The following is a 16,932-nucleotide window of genomic DNA, read 5'->3' on the forward strand; positions in this document are numbered from 1 at the left end:
GCATTATCTAAAAGTAAAAGCAATTTAGGTGACTAAAATAGTATGTATCAATGGTTTGGCATTATCTATTAAAGTAAAAGCAATTTAGGTGACTAAAATAGTATGTATCAATGGTTTGGCATTATCTAAAAGTAAAAGCAATTTAGGTGACTAAAATAGTATGTATCAATGGTTTGGCATTATCTTTTAAAGTAAAAGCAATTTAGGTGACTAAAATAGTATTTATCAAGGTTTGGCATTATCTATTAAAGTAAAAGCTATTTAGGTGACTAAAATAGTATTTATCAATAGATGGCATTATCTATTAAAGTAAAAGCAATTTAGGTGACTAAAATAGTATGGCATTATCTATTAAAGTAAAAGCAATTTAGGTGACTAAAATAGTATGTATCAATGGTTTTGCATTATCTAAAAGTAAAAGCAATTTAGGTGACTAAAATAGTATGTATCAATGGTTTGGCATTATCTATTACAGTAAAAGCAATTCAAGTGACTAAAATAGTATGTATCAATAGTTTGGCATTATCTATTAAAGTAAAAGCAATTTAGGTGACTAAAATAGTATTTATCAAGGTTTGGCATTATCTAAAAGTAAAAGCAATTTAGGTGACTAAAATAGTATGTATCAATGGTTTGGCATTATCTATTAAAGTAAAAGCAATTTTGGTGACTAAAATAGTATGTATCAATGGTTTGGCATTATCTAAAAGTAAAAGCAATTTAGGTGACTAAAATAGTATGTGTCAATGGTTTGGCATTATCTATTAAAGTAAAAGCAATTTAGGTGACTAAAATAGTATGTATCAATGGTTTGGCATTATCTAAAAGTAAAAGCAATTTAGGTGACTAAAATAGTATGTATCAATGGTTTGGCATTATCTATTAAAGTAAAAGCAATTTAGGTGACTAAAATAGTATGTATCAATGGTTTGGCCTTATCTATTAAAGTAAAAGCAATTTAGGTGACTAAAATAGTATTCATCAATGGTTTGACATTATTTATTAAAGTAAAAGGAATTTAGGTGACTAAAATAGTATTTATAAACGGTTTGGCATTATCTGTTAAAGTAAAAGCAATTTAGGTGACTAAAATAGTATGTATCAATCGTTTGGCATTATCTATTAAAGTAAAAGCAATTTAGGTGACTAAAATAGTATGTATCAATGGTTTGGCATTATCTAAAAGTAAAAGCAATTTAGGTGACTAAAATAGTATTTATCTATGGTTTGGCATTATCTATTAAAGTAAAAGCAATTTAGGTGACTAAAATAGTATGTATCAATGGTTTGGCATTATCTATTAAAGTAAAAGCAATTTAGGTGACTAAAATAGTATGTATCAATGGTTGGGCATTATCTAAAAGTAAAAGCAATTTAGGTGACTAAAATAGTATGTATCAATAGTTTGGCATTATCTATTAAAGTAAAAGCAATTTAGGTGACTAAAATAGTATGTATCAATGGTTTGGCATTATCTATTAAAGTAAAAGCAATTTAGGTGACTAAAATAGTATTCATCAATGGTTTTGCATTATCTATTAAAGTAAAAGCAATTTAGGTGACTAAAATAGTATGTATCAATGGTTTGGCATTATCAATTAAAGTAAAAGCAATTTAGGTGACTAAAATAGTATTTATCAATGGTTTGGCATTATCTATTAAAGTAAAAGCAATTTAGGTGACTAAAATAGTATTCATCAATGGTTTGGCCTTATCTATTAAAGTAAAAGCAATTTAGGTGACTAAAATAGTATGTATCAATGGTTTGGCATTATCAATTAAAGTAAAAGCAATTTAGGTGACTAAAATAGTATGTATCAATGGTTTGGCATTATCTAAAAGTAAAAGCAATTTAGGTGACTAAAATAGTATGTATCAATGGTTTGGCATTATCTATTAAAGTAAAAGCAATTTAGGTGACTAAAATAGTATGTATCAATGGTTTGGCATTATCTATTAAAGTAAAAGCAATTTAGGTGACTAAAATAGTATTCATCAATGGTTTTGCATTATCTATTAAAGTAAAAGCAATTTAGGTGACTAAAATAGTATTTATACATGGTTTGGCATTATCTATTAAAGAAAAAGCAGTTTATATTTTGGCATTATACATTGTGTAGTAAGCTATTTAAGTGACTAGTCCAGTATGTATTGAATATTTTACAAAAACTCTTACACTAAATGCAATTTTGGTGAAAAAAATGGTATTTTCTAATAGTTTGGCATCATCTGTTGCATTGAAAGCGATTTATCTATTGACGTGTAAGCAATTTAGGTGACTAAAAATGTATGATGTATCATTGGTTTTTCAATATCTATTGAATTGTTAGCAATTTAGTTGACTAAAATAGAATATATGTATGGTTTGTCATTATCTATTGAAGTGTTAACAATTAAGGTGACTAAAATAGCCTGGGCCAATGCTTTTTCATTATCTATTGATGTAGTGACAATTTAGATGACTAAAATAGTATATATCAATAGTTTGGCATTATCTAATGAAGTGTAAGCAATTTTGTTTTTTAAAATAGTATATATCTATGGTTTGACATTGAAGTGTAAGAAATTTATGTGACTAAAATAGTGTTTTCAATGGTTTGGCATCATTTATTACATTTAAAGCAAGTTAGGTAACTAAAACAGTATGTACTAATCTTTTGGCATTATTTTTTTAAGTGTAAGCAACTTAGGTTACTCAAATATTATGGATAGATGTTTTGGCATTTTCTATTAAAGTGAAAGCAATTCAGGTGACTAAAATATTTTTTATTTATTTATTCATTTTTTTTAATCATCTACTGCATTGAAAGCAATTTACCTGACTAAAATATTTTTTATTTATTTTTTTTTTTAATCATCTACTGCATTGAAAGCAATTTACCTGACTAAAATATTTTTTATTTATTCATTTTTTTTAATCATCTACTGCATTGAAAGCAATTTACCTGACTAAAATATTTTTTATTTATTCATTTTTTTTAATCATTTACTGCATTGAAAGCAATTTACCTGACTAAAATAGTTTCTGTCAATGTTATGGTATCTTCTTCACGGTAAATAATCTATTTCATTGAAAGATACTAAAAAAGCCTTTCAACTAGAAAGAGACTTCACTCACTTGGCTAGCAATAATAAATGGCCTCTCGATTAGCAAAAAGCTTCAAACAGTTTTCTTAATAGGACGTGGAAGAAGATACTTGTTATACCTCTTCTCGCTGCGCTATCATTCACCTGTTTTGTGAGTTGTTTGAAACCTACATGGTTCATACGTTCTTGGCCTTCAGTTTTTGTTCTAGAGTTTTTATCGACCTTCGGCCAAGAATAAGGAACACTATTTCTTTGCTCGCTAGCTTTTCTGTGAAGTGTGATATGGTTGACGCAACAGAAGGAAATTTATTGGAAGTTGGCCTTCACTACTCCCAAGCATTATCATCAAACACCACTTGAAAATTCATCTCAGGCTAGAGAAGGTGAAACTCTCTTCAGCAATTTTTAATGAAAGATGGGTGAAAGTTTTCTTGTTTGTGACGTTTGGATGAAGCTGACCTTATACAAAGAATATTGGATAGCCTAAATGAGCATTGACCCTTTTTTGATCCTTTTTAAAACTAGAGTAGATTATTTCCTTATTTTGTCCTTTTTTGGATTAGTGGTAACAGAGCGTGTATAAGAAAATATTAGCAGCAGCAGCAGCCATATATGCAAATTAAAGCATGTATGCAAATTAGCAAGTGTTTCTGAAAATCACCCTTTCTCATGCTTGTAATATAATAACAAAACAAAAAAAGCAGACGCTTTGAAGGTGTGTGAGCCTAATCTCATCTGTGCTATACTATTTTAAAAATGCTCCACTGAGATTGCCGTAGTTCTCTCCAAACTCTACAACAAATGGCTTACCGAATTTTTCTTTCCAGACTGCTGGAAAATTTTTCTGTAATACCAGTTTTCAAGAATTCTGGTGAAAGAACTGCTCCACTCAATTATCGCCCTATTAGTCCCTTCCTCTCTTCGCAAAAATCTTTGAGTCCTTAATCAATCAAGCATTAGTCCACCACCTCAGACCAATATGGATTTAGATAAGATTGTTCTACTGCAGATATCCTAACCGAAATCTCTGAACGTATATACCATGAACTGGATAAGGCAGGGGAGACTAGGATAGGTGTCCATGATATATCTAAGGCCTTTGACAGTGTCTGGCATGAAGGTCTTCTTATGAAAATTAAATCACACGGTATTACTGGACGAATACTTAATATGATCGAATCCTTCTTAGATAAGAGAAAAATCCAGGCTATCCTCGATAATCGTATGTCACACATACACACACACACACACACACATATATATATATATATATATATATATATATATATATATATATATATATATATATATATATATATATATAAGTAAAACAATATGATATAAACGTGGGTGTACCTTAGAGGTCGATCCTTTGATGGACCCGATCGGTGGGGGGGGATGGTACCATAATGAGGGTCTACGTCCCCAAAGGATCAGGTGTCAACAAGGAGGTGGTGGTGTGATGTTCTGGGCTGCGATCATTGCCAATGAGCTGGTAGGCTCATTCAGAGTCGCAGATGGAGTGAAAATTACCGCCAAACTCTACATTGACTTCATTAAGGAACTCTTGGAACCCTGGCACAAGAAGAATTTTGCATTCCGGAAAAAAATGGTATTCATGCATGATAATGCTCCGTCTCATTCTGCAAGCATACCCACTGAATATTTGGAGAGAGTTTTTGCCAGACATGGGAAAATAATGCGATAACCAGCCTGTTCATCAGATTTAAATTCCATCGAAAAATCTGTGGAGCATCTTGAAACAAAATATTTACTCCGGAGGAAGGTAGTACAACTCCAAGGATGACATCTGGAATGCTATTCTGACTGCTGCCAAAGACATTTCATCAGATGAAATCAAAAGTTTGACATCTTCAATGGACCAAATGCTTTTTGCTCTTGTCAATAAAAATGGCAATTATGTAAGATATTGATTGTACTATGAAAGTTGTTTGTTCTTTATTATTGTTGTCCTCAATTGACAAATTCCTAGAATAATCAATCTTTCGATGATCTTTTAGCACTTCACCATATTTTAGCATTGGTTTGCATATAAAGTTGGCATGAAAAAAAATGCAAATCACCAAAATGGCTGCCAGTTGTTTTTACTGTGCAGATTAACTTAAAATTTTAGATCTGTACTTGTGTTAGTGTTGCCGTATAACGTGCTAAATTTCACAAATTTTCATTGAAAACTATCGGAGTTGGAACAAATTATCGATTTGCATGAAATTCTGGCACGGGGTGTATATATATATATATATATATATAGTAAGTTATAAAATATATATGGCGATTAAGCTACACTAAATATTCCGCGTTTCATCCACTCTAGGACTCTTCAGGCTTAGGCGCGTAAGCCTGAAGAGCCCTAGAGTGGATGAAACGCGGAATATTCAGTATATATTCGCCATATATATTCAAAACCAAAGCAAAATATGATGAAAGTTTTTTCTTTTTTTTTTTTCTTTTACATAGGCATCACCACTTATCAAGGCCAAGAGGTCACTCGAGGATAAGAGTTAAAGACTGTACAGCAGAAATTGGACAATATTGTAACCGTTAGTAATGGAGATTCGGTAAATTTGTTAACTTATATGGAACGGCTCATCAAAAACTTGTTTACGTTAGACTTGAAGACAACCATATTGTAGTCAGCTGGAAAGCAGAAAAACGGAAGAGAATTCCATAGGCGTGCAGTTCAAAGACGGAAGCTTTGCTCATGGAATCTATGTTATTGATAGTGATTTCTTCTAGACAAGTGTTTCTTGTGAAAGTTTGGTGAGGGGGGGACCATAGATTGGAGCTCAGCCGAGCACTTGCCATGAAAATAACGATAAAGCAGAGATAAACTCGCAACATTTCTTCTGTGAGAAAGAGGTTGCAGGGAAGAGAAAAGGACATCCCCCACTAAGCCACAAAGTCTATTTTGAACTCTATCAAGACAGGATAAGTCTGTTAACGAGCATCTCCCCCCCTCTCTGGCTTTCTTACTCTTTCTATTTTCTCTCTGTGTGTCTCTATAAGAGAATAGAGAAGGAGAGAGGGAGAGAGAGAGAGAGAGAGAGAGAGAGAGAGGTGAGTAAACGTGGAGGTAGACACGTTTACCAGAACCAAAGGTCAGCTGACCAAATTACGTATGTGTGACGTGGTTGGCTAGATCTGAGAGATTTGATTTGAGCTTTGAAGAAGACGGACGTTTTCCGTGGTCTCCCCCCTCTTAACTGGGGAGGGGGGAGACGAACGCTGACGTGTGTGAAGAAGAACCACACAAGCAGATTTCACTTTACACCTGCTGCAGGACCTCTGGGGAAAGTGAAATAAAAACTATAAAACCATTTCATCGTCTTGGAGTGATAAATCTTCGTCAAACAGGTATCAAGTCTCCCTCCAGGATGAGAAATTGCCAGATGGTTCAACAGCGAGAAACAGAGGTAGGTTCAGAAATTACATGTCACACACACGATTCCCTTTATGATAATCAAACACACAACCATTTATATTAGAGACAATCACACGGAATCTTTCTTATGTTATATAGAAAACGTAAAATGTGCCCCTAAATGAAGAACTCTATATAACATATTCAAATGTAACGAAAGCTCAATTTGGTACCCCTCAAGGATAACCTCAATGAAGAACGAATATATAACATATTCAATTTGGTGCCGTGACCAGGATTTTTTTTTGCTGACGTGGACAAAATTTTGTTGTTTGGATTTTTGTTATTGCTAAGATGGGACTTTGTGATTGCTTATAGGATATTTTTGTATTTTTTAATTTATTTTATGTAATTGATGTGTTGTCAAACGGTATTGGCAGAATTTTCTTGTTCTTTGACATGTATTTTATTTTCGCAGCATGGTGAGGTGGAATCTTTGCTTGTGGGGTCTATTGAAAGAATGATTAATAAAAGAAAGAACGTGTTGTTAATTAATTAATTAATAATCATAATAATAATAATAAAATTGGGAAAAAGAGAAAGAAATAAGATTTAAACAGTGTAATAAATAATAATAATAATAATAATAATAATAATAATAATAATAATAATAATAATAATAATAAAAAGTTTCGGAAGAGTCAAAGGTTCAGTTAGTATTAATTTTAATTTTCGAAAAGTAGAATAAATGTTCTATTCGACATGAGTGACGTTTTGACCACATAAGTAAGGTAGAAAAAAAAGGATAAATATAGGGTTAAATAAACTATATGAAGAAATGAAAGAAAAAAGTGGGGCGTGAATGGAATTTAATTTCTGTGGCAAGCATGTTAGAATTTTGGAGAGGTGTTGAATTACATGGGTAGTCATTAATTTCATTATTCTCGGGAAATGATTCGAATTTTATTTTTTTTATCGTGATTTCTGTTGATTTCGAGTAGAATCAACATGGAGCAAGTTTGAGTACTTCATGTGTGGAAATCCGATGTTTTCCGTGAAGCTATGTGTCTTCAAGGCAGGTTGCGCTTACCGACTTTGGAAAAAAAAAAAAAGTTTTTTCTGACATAGCAGTAAACGGAATATAATCTGTCCAGCGTGAGCGGATCTAGTTGTAATCAACTTCAGAGAGCAAATAAAATGCCCTCTGACATGGCGTAAGGAGCAGAGGGGGTGCAATGGCTGACGTGGCCATTATGTTACGAATCGCTCAAGAGAAGATGAATGAAATATGTATGCAACTATAACGATAAAGCAGAGATAAACTCGCAACATTTCTTCTGTGAGAAAGATGTTGCAGAGAAGAGAAAAGGACATCCCCCACTAAGCCACAAAGTCTATTTTGAACTCTATCAAGACAGGATAAGTCCTTTCTAGCAGCTCCTGCCCAGATGTGGCAACAGTACTCCATCCTTGGACGTACCTGGCTCTTATATAGATAGAGAATTGCATCAGCAGTGAGATATCTACTGGATCGATAGAAGGATCCCACAATTTTTCCAGTGGCCTTGGCAACAGATTTAATGCATGTGTTCCATTTAAGATCAGGAGTAAAGGTCATGCCCAGAAGCTTGTCAAAACATGAGGCCTCCTCAAGACGAAAGCCATTCATTTCAATTGATGCCAGATGGGGATCAGAGCGTTGACGATGAAAAGATAAAAGCTTGGTTTTAGATGCATTAAAAGTAACAAGCCACCTCTTTCCCCATTGTACCACTTGCTCAAGATTAGAGGAGAGAGAATCAGAGAGAAATAGATAAACCCCATAATTTATTATACCATAACTGTTCACACTGAAACACTTATCACAATATTCTGTGGATCTATATTAAAAAACCTTGTTAAACTTTGTGACGTATTTCCATTCTATGGAGGTCAGGCGTGAATGAACACCCCATAATTTTATTATACCATATTTCTTCAAACTGAAACATAATTATCAAAGTATACTTACGCAGATAGATATGAAAAGTCTTCATTAAAGTTTGTGCCTATTTCCATTCTATGGAGGCCAGGCACAAACGCAGACCCCACAATTTTATTATACCATCCCTATTTAAGTTAAAACATACTTATCAAAGTATTATTATAAAATAAATGGTTAAGTTTATGAAATGGAGTGTCTATTATATTAAAAAAAAAAAAAAGTTGAAAAAAATTAAAAAAACCTATATATACATATATACACACACATACATACATATATATATATGTATATACACATACACATACAGACACACAAATGCACACATACAAGTACATACATACACACACGCATATACATATATATACATATATGTATACATATACAATAACACACACACATATATATACATACAAACACACACACACGCATGCATAAATATATACACATATCCAAAAACATATACAACTTAAACATATACATACATACATACATACATATATACTTACATACAATTTAAGGGGAGGGAATGGCCGGTATCTACAAACTCCGGAATAAGGCAAATAAATGTGTATGTAAATGCATATAGTAAAATATAAGTAAACAAATACATAGAATAAAAATGAGTAGGCTGATGTATATATTTAATTAGTAGGTATACTTATACCATAAAACGGAGACAGCAGATGGGAAACCGGCCAAAGAAATAATGAAAAACAAATAAAATTAAAAATATAAAAAGCTTAGAAGGTAAGATAAAAAAAAATTATGGGAAAAGATATATATTTGAAGGGTTAACTTAATAGCTATGTAATTTCAAATTTACCATATTTAAATTTGGACATATGTTTGCAATAGGAGATCAGTTCGTTTTTAGAGTTTATTATATTACTACTTTGAGGGGAGGTGATAATAGTTATAGCTTCAGATGTACAGAGGTGACAAGACTTAGATCATGGAGTATAAGACTTAACTTTTTAGGATGGTCCATTTAATTGAAAAGTGGGTATTGGCAGAATTAAGCTTTTTAACCAGTGTAGTTAGAGAAGTTCCCTGGTTATTATTTGAATTTTGGTTATTGAAAGAAGAAGTGTGGTTTGAAATTCTTTTCTTTATTAAAGTTGAAGTAGCACCAATATATGTATATGTTTTATTAATAGCTCGGGGTCGAGAATTAATATTAATTTGTTGATTTATACTGGGAAGAGAATTTAAATTTTGTTCATTTTGATGAACAGAGGGTAGGACAATGATTGTAGCAGGGTTGGTTTGGAGGGGATAATTAATGTTGTAAGTATTAGGATGGCTGCTATGAAAAGTATTATTATTATTATTATTATTATTATTATTATTATTATTATTATTATAGCTGGTTGTATGATTGAAAATAGAGGGGCTGGTTGATTCGTTTGTTGGATTAATAATTATATCAGAGGGAGGGTCGGAGGAAGAATAATTTGGTGGCAAAATGTTATTGTCTATTATGGGAGAATTGCGTGGGAGCTCTGTAATTGTGCATGAATATATTACATCTTTATGGATGCAATCATTATTGAGTGGGCAAAGATGTTTGTTAATATAATTGCAGTTGCTTTTTGGTTGGATTGGGAAAGGGATTTTTTGGGCTGATTTAATTTTTTTGTTATTAGATGCTAAGATTGTTTATGCTAAATTAGGCATAGTAGAATAAGAAATTCTTATTGAGTTTTTATTAAAAATTGAACTATATCTGTGTGGGTATTTGAAAGAGTTTTCTACAATATTGAAGAATTCTTTAGGTATATTGGTTTTAACATTTATGCTAAATGGAGGATTAAACCAAATCTTTTTCTTTCTCCTGGTGCGACAGGGTGGGTTAGAAGTATTATGATTAGCATGTTGGTTCAGATTATGTTTGTGGAGTGGACCATTGCTATTGATAGCAGCAGATCTTGTTATTTGAGTTTCTTGCGAGTCATATTGTGTGTGATTACAGATTTAAGACGGCATACAGGTGGAGCATAATGGTTATATTGAATCTTTTCATTGTATCCTGAATTTCTTAAGGCATTATTAAACAAAGTAGCATTTTGATTAAAGGTTTTTTATCGGCTGAGAGCGTAGAAATTCTTCTAGAGACGGATGGCACAATAGATTTTATAATTGAATTGGGGTGGTTAGAAGATTTATGGACGTATAAAAGCGTAAGGTTGGGTTTATGATAGGGGCTATAAGTTTCAGTATTAAGATTAAGTGTAATGTCTAGAAAATCTGAAGTTTTTTTATTTGGTTCAATAATTATAGAACGGCTAAAATTATTTAAAAAGTTATGTATTTTTTTAATTGTATTATTGTACTCTCTTGGCCTGGCTGTTGTTGTAAATAGAGCATCGTCTCTATAAAGGCCCCCTTGGATATGTTTAAAGTGGTATTTAAGTTCTTTCAGTAAGAGGAGTCCCACTAAATCTGTAACCTCAGCAGAGTCAGAAGCACCCATTAAGATGTCAAAATTATTGGGGGTATCTTTTCTAGTCCAAAACTTATTGTTAAATTGTATAAGGGATTTTCTGGCTAGGAGAATTAATTTAATTTCCAAATGAGTTAAGTCAGAATTTCTTTTAGCAAAGATTAGAGCCTTACATTATATCTATATATATATATATATATATATATATATATATTTATATATATATAAATATATATATATTTATATATATATATAAATATATATATATATATAAATATATATATATATATATAAATATATATATATATAAATATATATATATATATATATAAATATATTAGCATGTTGCCTTACGTGGTCCAGTCGTAAAATATTCTTGCATATGAGATTTTTCGTTATGCAGATATATATATATATATATATATATATATATATATATATATATATTTATATATATATATATTTATATATATATATATATATATAAATATATATATATATATATATTTATATATATATATATATAAATATAATTTAAAGGAGATTAGAACAACAGTCTAAAGAGCTGAGTGTATTTTAATATAACAGTGAAATTACTAGTTTAATTAAAATACAGGAAATAGAAAGTGCTCGTTGTAATTTAGATATATAATAAGCTCGATAGTTAAATGTCCTAGAGCTAATTCAATATTAAGTAATGTGATTGATAATTTAAAATTTAAAAATCAAATTTTAATTAAATTAAAAATCCGTTTCATAAGAAGGAACAACAACATATATATAAATATATATATATATTTATTTATAAATATATATATATATAAATATATATATATATTTATATATATATATATATGTAGATATATATATATATATATTTATATATATTTATATATATATATATAAATATATATATTTATATATATATTTATATATATATATAAATTTATATATATTTATATATATATATATAAATATATATATTTATATATATATTTATATATATATATAAATATATATATTTATATATACATATATAAATATATATATATATAAATATATATATATTTATATATATATATATATAAATATATATATTTATATATATATATATATATAAATATATATATATATTTATATATATATATATATATATTAGTATATTTAGGCAGCATTTTTTCTTTTATGCAGTTTCATTAAATAGCACAGACAACTCTTGCTTGTTTTCCTTGTCATCCTCCTTTTCTCTTTGTCGGACCATTTCCGGAACGTTTTTTTTTTTTTTGAGTGTAAAAAAAATTTCCCATAATCGCGAACGTTTTCGACCTCCATTGGTCATCCTATGGTGAGCAGTAAAAAATAAAAAGATAAACATGAAATTGAAAAATGAAAGTAGCGAGATGAAATGAATAGACGATTAAAAGACGATTAAAAGACGATTAAAATCGCTTAAAATCACTAAAATACTCAAAAACACTTGAGCGTGCCCTCCATTTCATTTTGAGTCTGGTTAATTGTTGGTTTATTAATGTGGATTAACAATGCCTCAAAGATTGGGAGGCACACCTCACAATATGAGACAGTTTCATCGCGCTATTTTCATTTTTCAATTTCAATTTTTATTTTTTTAGTCTTTACTACTCGCCTGAGGATGACCAATGGAGGTCGAAAAGGTTCGCGATTATGGGAAATTTCTTTTTTCACTCGAAAAAAACGTTTGGAAAATGGTCCGACAAATAGAAATGGAAGATTACAAGAAAAACAAGCAACAGTTGCCTGTGCTATCATTTAATGAAACGTGCATATATATATATATATGAACAAATGATTAATAAAACATCAAAAGCTCAATAAAACCGAAAAGGAAATAGAGCTTATAATATGAACAAATGATTAATAAAACATGTTAAAAAACATCTTGAAAAAGAGTTAAAAACATATTTAATTTTAAAAAGGAAACACAAGATAAGTGGATAGTCCTTAATCCACGGAGTTTCGAAGAAATACTCTCCTTCTCATCAGGGGGCAGGAATTAGTAAAATGCGGGATAGGATTTTGCATGTAAAAGTATTTAATGAAACCACAAGTAAGTCACAGATCTTACTTGGTTAAAAAAAAGTGTGAGGTAAGGGGATGACCTTTAAGTGAGAAAAAATAGAATGGACTGACAGACTACGAGAAATATGATATAGATGTTTGAATAAAATCCAACAGAATGTCAAAGAAAAAGAGTAAGAATATAAATAGAATCAAATCCTGTATTATTGGCAGACGTTAATCTCATAATGTTTCAGACGATGTTACCTCTCACCTTCTTCAGTTGTGTCTCGTTGAACTCTGAAATTTCCCGAGAATTTTGTGTAGAGAGTAGCTTACTCTCGTTCCGTCAGCCATGACAAGGTAGAAAAAAAGAAGTTTGGTATTGTATTCTTTTGTATTACCTCTCCTGAGGATTGAACCTTCAAGCTCCAGAACCGATTATTACTTATATTTGAAAATATTTTTCTTCACTGACATGAATTTTAGTATGAATTTTAAGAGCCTTAAACCTATTTGTGTTTTATGCATGTAGTTATACTACTTTTATCCCGCCCCTCTCCATCCTCGACAAATTTTGCATCCCTGGAGAATAGTTTTTACTTTGTAAAAATACATGCTAGCATACAAACTCATGAGAAATATAATATAGGATTAAAAATACAAGGTGCCTTCAATAAGTTTCCAGACTTTTTTTGGTTTGGGCACTTTTATTGATAGTATACGCATAAAACTCTAGACCCCTTCAAAGTAATCTCCTCAGGTTGCAATGCACTTGTTGTACTGTTTCAACCACTTCTGGAAGGCCCCGTGGAAGTCCTCTTGTGTGAGCATGTCAATGACTCTCATCATCCCTCACACACTCCCTGCCTTCCTTGGATCTCTTATGCCACTCCAAAACTGATGCTTGATTCATGCAAGATAGTCCAAAAGTAGTCTGAAGCATTCCATACATTTCTGCGACATTTTTTCCCAGTTTAAAAGCAGAATTTTATTGCATATTATTTTTTTAAAAGTATCCTCACGTCCAGATTGCATTTCTGAAATTCACCAGCTGTGACAATCAGACTTAAGTAGGACGTATTCCAATTCCTGCTGTAGCTGTTCATTTGAACCTGAAATAATAAAAATTGATTAGCTATTTCATAAGATGTATAGCAATAACATACTGAATTTTCAATTTAAATGCTTGTACAAAAAAATCTAGAAACTCATTGAAGGCACCTCATAAACCACTTTACTTGATATAGTAGTGATAGTAGTGGTGATGGGACATTGTGAGAACTAGAATTAATTTATAATTGCTCTGGAATCAAAAAAGTGGAAAATGCATTGAGCTTTAATCACGTGAATTTGACTATACAACAAATGTTATATTTCACTTTGATTGTCTGTTCCACTTTTTCTCAGAAACCACTGGGTTAATCTGGCTGAAATTTTGTCTGGACCTTTGTGATGATAAGGTGCAGCAAACTAAGTATTACATTATCTATTCAATGCAGAGTTTGAGATTAATAGGGATTAGTCATCACAAGACCATATTTAATCTAGAAGTTTTCTCAGAAACTTCTGGTATTCGTTTGATGTATAGTTAGGGTTTTTGCGATTGATTGTGGGTCTTGCCCAATCCACCTCCATCGCCATTTTCTAATGATTCCATCATTCTCCAGCATTCCGATCTATATAGGAGTGTTGATACTACGCAGCTCTGATAGAGTTTGAGCTTGGTGTTGGTGTTGTATTGCGCAGATCTCCAGATGTTGCTCATTCCCCTAAACACGCTCTTTGCCTTGCTCAGCCTGTTTTGTATGTCCTCCCTTATACCACCTTTGTAACCCAAGTAGATGAAGCTGTCTGCCTGGTGCAAGTCCTTTCCATTTAGCTGAACTGGAGTTGGTCTATTCACTGCACTGGACCCCAGATGGAAACTTGGAGAAGAACGATGGAAAGGGAGAGGAAAGCTCTGCAGCATTCTTGGAGGTCACTGACTACACTGGCTCAGGAGAAGTGGAGATGGAGGGGCTTTGTTGCTGGTTGATGATGACAGTTAGGGTTTAATAAGGATTTATAGGGATTTATAGGGATTAGTATTTAATGCAAAAATGATCACAAATTTGGCATAATCCTATGAATATAATTATTAGTCAATGACCTCTAACTTTTGTCCATTTTTAACATTATAAAAGTTTAGTGTGTGTGTATATATATATATATATATATATATATATAGAGAGAGAGAGAGAGAGAGAGAGAGATAGATAGATAGATAGATAGATAGATAGATAGATAGATAGATAGATATAGATATTAGACATTAAGAGGAGATTATAGATAGATATATAAATACCTGTTCACATATAAAGCGGTCAATTTTTTTAACTTTGACCCCTATTATGACCTTATCATTTATTGTTTTGGGCTCAAATCAAGTTATTAAGTTAGATCCATGTCCAAGGAACCTATATCTAAAATTTCAAGTTATTAGACCAAAATTGTCGGAGGAGTTTGGTAGAGTTCTCAAAGGTCAAATCGTTGAACTTTGACCCCTTAACAGCCAAATTTCTGGCCGAAATCGATCACATAGATTTTCCTAAATCTCAGTAACCTGTATGTCAAATTTTGAGTCTGTAGGCTAAAAATTGACAGAGTTATTGCATAGGGAAATGTACGCAGACAGACACACAGACAGACACACAGGCATGTTCACTTTTATAAATATACTAGCATGGGTGCCCGGCGTTGCCCGGGTATTTGGTGGTGTATGTTGAGCAAAAAAAAAAAGAGCGATCAATTTTTTTAACTTTGACCCCTATTATGACCCCTTAACATTTATTGTTTTCGGCTCAAATCAAGTTATTAAGTTAGATCCATGTCCAAGGAACCTATATCTAAAATTTCAAGTTATTAGACCAAAATTGTCGGAGGAGTTTGGTAGAGTTCTCAAAGGTCAAATCGTTGAACTTTGACCCCTTAACAGCCAAATTTCTGGCCGAAATCGATCACATAGATTTTCCTAAATCTCAGTAACCTGTATGTCAAATTTTGAGTCTGTAGGCTAAAAATTGACAGAGTTATTGCATAGGGAAATGTACGCAGACAGACACACAGACAGACACACAGGCATGTTCACTTTTATAAATATACTAGCATGGGTGCCCGGCGTTGCCCGGGTATTTGGTGGTGTATGTTGAGCAAAAAAAAAAAGAGCGATCAATTTTTTTAACTTTGACCCCTATTATAACCCCTTAACATTTATTGTTTTCGGCTCAAATCAAGTTATTAAGTTAGATCCATGTCCAAGGAACCTATATCTAAAATTTCAAGTGTTTAGACCCAAAATTGTCGGAGGAGTTTGGTAGAGTTCTCAAAGGTCAAATCGTTGAACTTTGACCCCTTAACAGCCAAATTTCTGGCCGAAAACAATAGAGATCCCTAGATGTAAGAAGGCCTTCTACTCTAATAGTTTCTTCCTCAGAACTGCTAGATTCTGGAACTCCCTTCCGGGTTCCTGTTTTTCCAACTGTATTGATATGTAAAAGTTCAAGTGTAATGTGAACCGACATCTTGCTGCTCGACTCCCTACATAGTATCCCTGCAACTTATGTCCCCGATAGTAGCCCCCTACATCAAAGTTGCACTGTGCCTTATTTGGGTTGAAAATGGAATTAAAATATATATATGTATATGTTCCGTTCTTCTCCTCTGGGATCTTCCGTATTTCCTCCTATAACAGACAACACGCTCTGCAACATACAAATATCTGTGCATGATGTCGCCAAGCTAATCAAGAACTTTGATTCCAGTAAAGCAACTGTTCCTGACGGCATTCACATTATAGTGTTGAAAAAGCTTCAATCAGAACTTGCTCCCATACTTACATAACTGTTTAAGCGTTGTCTTAAGGAGAATTGCTTCCCAACACCCTGGAAAACCTCATCAGTATGCCCTGTATTTAAGAATTCAGGTGATAGGTCGTCTCCCTCTCAGTACAGACGAATA

Source organism: Euprymna scolopes, chromosome 37 (assembly GCF_053919585.1).
Source record: "Euprymna scolopes isolate OS-2025 chromosome 37, ASM5391958v1, whole genome shotgun sequence".
Taxonomy (NCBI): Eukaryota; Metazoa; Mollusca; class Cephalopoda; order Sepiida; family Sepiolidae; genus Euprymna; species Euprymna scolopes.